The sequence below is a fragment of the Curcuma longa genome, chromosome 4, assembly GCF_044706935.1.
Source record: "Curcuma longa cultivar G26 ecotype Majalengka, Jawa Barat chromosome 4, ITB_CL_G26_1.1, whole genome shotgun sequence".
NCBI lineage: Eukaryota > Viridiplantae > Streptophyta > Magnoliopsida > Zingiberales > Zingiberaceae > Curcuma > Curcuma longa.
In genome coordinates this window covers 3,572,445-3,578,264 of record NC_133864.1, presented here as the reverse complement: position 1 = coordinate 3,578,264, position 5,820 = coordinate 3,572,445, and positions in this window count along the sequence as shown.

The window sequence follows — 5,820 nt, the reverse complement described above, 5'->3', positions numbered from 1 at the left end:
TATGTTTTAGAAATTAAAAAATAGATAAAAGCAAATAGGAGGAGCCAAAGCTTTTATTTTCCTAAATAATAGAAATATATCTACGTTAAATTTTATATTTTAAAAGATGATTTACAAAATATATTATTTTATTAAAATAATATTTTAGTCGAAAATATTATATAATCATTTTAATTTATTTAATCCATTTATAAATAAATTATATTTTATTTATATTTTTTGAAAAATAATTTTATATTATTAGATTAATGTAAACATACTCCAAAATTATAATCTCTAATTGTTACGGGGATAATCCAATGAGCTTATCATGGCCGAACTCGAGTCTGATCCGGGTCTGACTTGAATCTCGCCCAGAGACCTGATAAACCCTGTACAAATCTCCCTTGGTCTGATAAGCCTTGGCCGAATCCCCATTCGGCCGAACCCATCGCCGAATCCCCATTCGGCCGCACCCATCGCCGAATCCCCATTCGGCCGTAGCCTTAGCCGAATCCCCACTCGGCCACACCTATCGCCGAATCCCCATTCGGCCGTAGCCTTAGCCGAATCCCCACTCGGCCACAGCCTCCGCCAAATCCTCAATCCCCACTCGGCCGCACCCATCGCCGAATCAACCCTTTGCCGAACCCTCATTCGGCCCTAACCCTTTGCCGAACTGTCATTCGGCCGCAGCATTAGCCGAATACCCATTCGGCCACAGCCTCCGCCGATCCCTAAGCCGAGTCCCTCATACGGCCACAGCCTCCGCCGAATCCTCATTCGGCCCTAGCCTTAGCCGAATCCTCATTCGGCCCTAGCCTTGCCAGATCACTCCGCAACACTCTGGCCCACCTCATCATGACCTCTGACAAGCCCACGCCCCATTTAATTAATGCTATCTCTCTGATGCCTATACGCAGTCGATTAACAAGGTGATACGTTTACGGCGATGGGACAGGGAACTCGATGGTTCCTGACATCTCATTAATCACGATGAGACACTCCTTAATGATGACGTGACACGTGCGCACGCTCATCCCTTCCTTTAAAAGACCACTCCGTCGGACAGGTATAGGGGGCCGAACTCTCTCAACTTTTACACGCTCAAGCCTTTACTGTTCATCTTCTTCTTCCTCTCGCCATTGCTAACTTGAGCGTCGGAGTGGTCGCGCCGGAGCCACCTCCGGCCGTCCTACTGATGTTTGCTGTGCCTGCAGGTCCTGTGGCCCTCGAGCTTCTTCTTCTCCTGCTCTTCTTCCCCATCGGTTCCACCTCACGGCGAGCTAGGTCCGGTGACGTGTCCGAGCACTTCTCAACCGGAACAATAATTTGGCGCCGTCTGTGGGAACACATTTCTGCTCGGATTTGAGATGTCGACGGACGAACCTCCTCAGCCTCGCCTCACGGAGGAAGATTTCAACAGGGCGGTCGCCACGACCGTCCTAGCAGTTTCTGGACAACAACCTCAGGTACAAGCTGGCCCTTCGAGACCTTCATCTCTCGCCGACGATGCTCGCACCACCGGTGCGCCAGTTGTCCGGGTCCACAGAGGCCCGCTATGGGCCCACGGAGGCCCGCTATGGGCCCACGGAGGCCCACTATTCTTGAGTCAGGAATCCTCAAGTCCTTCAAGCCCCAACATCATCAGGCCCATTAGGCCCATCAAGATCAAGACCCATCAGGCCCACCAGGCCCCGGCCCACCAAGATCCGGTCCTTCAAGCTTCAAGTTATCGAGCTCCAGCCCCTCAGGCCCATCAGGCCCATTAGGCCTACCAGGCCCCGGCCCACCAGGCTCAGGCCCAGGCCCGGTCCTACATCGACGCTACGCATCTCAGACCGATGCAGAGGGCAAAGACTTAACCAGGCCATGGAATGCTACGCATCTCCAGCTTTACCGCATTTAGCGGTCAAGAATACTAAGTACCATGGTACGTACTTTACTTCCCTACACTTGAATAACGGGAATACTTCCGCAGGTCCTCTCCACGCTAAGGCTTTTCACCCATTCAATATCACTCTCCCGACTCGGACATAGTCGGATCGAGCTATTTCCACCGACATAATTAGGTCTCGGACCTACTCCATCAGCAATTGCCCTTTTCAGGGTTCAACCTCCCTTCGGCTCGGACATAGCCAAGGTCGAGCTCAATTCTGGTGGTCTCGGACCACTAGCTCCATCAACAAATGTCCTTGTCAGGGCTCAACCTCCCCTTATGGTCACGGACCACTAGCGCCCGCCACATCAAAGTCTGGTAAATTTCATAACACTTGCTATCTTTTCATGCTTAACTCCCCCGCGCTTCGCACAGCCAGGGTCGAGCCGAATCGCGGAATCGGACCCGCTACAGCGTCCGTCACCGTCATCTACTACAATTCTCAAACTCCCCCGCGCTCCTGCAGCCGGGGTCGAGCTCGCCTTGGCAACCGAGTCGTACTACCGGCGTGGGGTCAACTCACGCGGTTCTCTTGTTAAGCGGTTTTCATATAGGCTTTCAGCCATTCATCCCAGGCTCCTCAGCCCTTCATTCAGGCTTCTCAGCCATTCATCCCAGGCTTCTCAGCCCTTCATCTAGGCTTTCAGTCATTCGTCCGGGCTTCTCAGCCATCCAATCGGACTTCCTCTGCTCAGTCAGTTGGCCATTCCGCTCAGTCAGTTGGTCATTCCGCTCAGTTAGTTGGCCATGCTGCTCAGTCAGTCGGTCACTCTGCTTAGTCAGTCGGCTAGTCAGCTCGGCCAGTAGAACTCTCATTGACTCCCTCAACTCCGTCTGCTCAGTCAGAACTCCCTCTGACTCGTTCAACACGGTCAACACTCTCACTGACTCGACTCTGCTTCTCAGCACTTAGCTTCTCAGCTATCCTATTGGTCTCGCTCAGCGCAGTCAGCACTTCCACTGACTCATTTAGATCAGTCAGGACTCTCTCTGACCGGTTCAGCCCAGTCAGTAGTTCACTCAGAGTTCAGCCGCCCTCTCGGCTGTACCTATTCTGCAGTCCACTTCAAAGCCTCTTGGCTATGCCCAATACTCTCCCGGCTCGGACATAGCCGTGGATTGAGCCAACTCGGGTCCTGGACCTACTCCAACAACAAGATAAGAGGTAAGTTAACACTTGCTTTCCTTCTTCATTTTTGAGGCGCCTTCCCATTGCGGGAACGACCGACATCACCTGTGCCTTCCCAACATGGAAGCATCTATCAGCACCAACACCTGTGTCAACTTAAGGTAGTCGTCGACACGAGCACACTCTACGTATCGTCCGCAAGCACGGATACTCTACGAATCGTCCGCAAGCACGGACACTCTACGCATCGTCCGCAAGCACAAACACTCTACGTATCGTCCGCAAGCACAGACACTCTACGCATCGTCCGCAAGCACGGACACTCTACGCATCGTCCGCAAGCACGGACACTCTACGCATCGTCTGCAAGCACGGACACTCTACGAATCGTCCGCAAAGCACGGACACTCTACGAACGTCCGCAAGCACGGACACTCTACACATCGTCTGCAAGCATCGTTCGCAAGCACGGACACTCTACGTATCGTCCGCAAGCACGGATACTCTACGCTTCCATATCGTCCGCAAGCACGGACACTCTCCACTTCCGAATCGTCCGCAAGCCCGGACCGTCTACACTTCCGAATCGTCCGCAAGCACGGACACTCTACACTTCCGAACCGGCCGCAAGCACGAACACTCTGTTCAGCCATTCGGCCATTCGGCAGCTCAGCCCTGCCACTCAGCAGCTCAGCCCTGCTCCTTCAGTTCGGCAGCACAGCCCTGCTCCTTCAATTCGGCAGCTCAGCCCTGCCACACAGCAGCTCAGCTCTGCTCATTCGGCCACAACAGCTCAGCTCTGCCCATTCGGCCATTCGGCAGCTCAGCCCTGCCACTCAGCAGCTCAGCCCTGCTCCTTCAGTTCGGCAACACAGCCCTGCTCCTTCAATTCGGCAGCTCAGTCCTGCCACACAGCAGCTCAGCTCTGCTCATTCGGCCACAACAGCTCAGCCTGCCCATTCGGCAGCTCAGCCCTGCCACTCAGCAGCTCAGCCCTACTCCTTCAGTTCGGCAGCACAGCCCTGCTCCTTCAATTCGGCAGCTCAGCCCTGCCACACAGCAGCTCAGCTCTGCTCATTCGGCCACAGCAGCTCAGCTCTTCCCATTCGGCCATTCGGCAGCTCAGCCCTGCCACTCAGCAGCTCAGCCTTGCTCCTTCAGTTCGGCAACACAGCCCTGCTCCTTCAATTCGGCAGCTCAGCCCTGCCACACAGCCGCCCAGCTCTGCTCATTCGGCCACAGTAGCTCAGCTCTGCTCATTCGGCCACAGCAGCTCAGCTCTGCCCATTCGGACATGACCATTTGGCCATTCGGCCATGTCCATTCGGCCATTCGGCCATGTCCATTCGGCCATTCGGCCATGTCCATTCGGGCCATTCGGCCATTCGACCATGTCCATTCGGCCATTCGGTCACATCCTTCCAAGGCTTCTCAGCCATTCTTCCAGACTTCTCAGCCATTCTTCCAAGGCTTCTCTACAACCCTCTCGGCCTCATACCCCTGGTCTCATTTTGAAGACTATCTTGGATCTGTACCAGCTCCTTCACCGGGCTTGCAAAGTATTCTACCTACGGGTTATCATCGCCCCATCCTCTCGGACTCCAGGTTTCACCCTCTCCCATTTGATCGGCTGAGTCTACGGACCCGACTTAGACTCGAGTCCAACTCAGTCTAGTCAGTCCGACTCACGCTCCCTTCGACTAGACTAGTAGGGAGGCTTATGTTCCGGGGATAATCCAATGGGCTCATCATGGCCGAACTCGAGTCTGATCCGGGTCTGACTTGAATCTCGCCCAGAGACCTGATAAACCCTGTACAAATCTCCCTTGGTCTGATAAGCCTTGGTCGAATCCCCATTCGGCCGAATCCCCATTCGGCCGTAGCCTTAGCCAAATCTCCACTCGGCCACACCTATCGCCGAATCCCCATTCGGCCCTATCCCTAAGCCGAGTCCCTCATTCGGCCACAGCCTCCGCCGAATCCTCATTCGGCCCTAACCCTTTGCCGAACCCTCATTCGGCCCTAACCCTTTGTCGAACTGTCATTCGGCCGTAGCATTAGCCGAATACCCATTCGGCCCTATCCCTAAGCCGAGTCCCTCATTCGGCCACAGCCTTCGTCGAATCCTCATTCGACCCTAGCCTCAGCCGAATCCTCATTCGGCCACAGCCTCCGCCGAATCTTCATTCGGCCCTAGCCTCAGCCGAATCCTCATTCGGCCCTAGCCTTGCCAGATCACTCCGCAACACTCTGGCCCACCTCATCATGACCTCTGACAAGCCCACGCCCCATTTAATTAATGCTATCTCTCTGATGTCTGTACGCAGACGATTAACAAGGTGATACGTTTACGGCGATGGGACAGGGAACTCGATGGTTCCTGACATCTCATTAACCACGATGAGACACTCCTGAATGATGACGTGACACGTGCGCACGCTCATCCCTTCCTTTAAACGACCACTCCGTCGGACAGGTATAGGGGGCCGAACTCTCTCAACTTTTACACGCTCAAGCCTTTACTGTTCATCTTCTTCTTCCTCTCGCCATTGCTAACTTGAGCGTCGGAGTGGTCGCGCCGGAGCCACCTCCGGCCGTCCTACTGATGTTTGCTGTGCCTGCAGGTCCTGTGGCCCTCGAGCTTCTTCTTCTCCTGCTTCTTCCCCATCGGTTCCACCTCACGGCGAGCTAGGTCCGGTGACGTGTCTCGACGCACTTCTCAACCGGAACACTTGATCTTCATGCAGAAAGTGGAAACCCTTAAAAAAAAAAA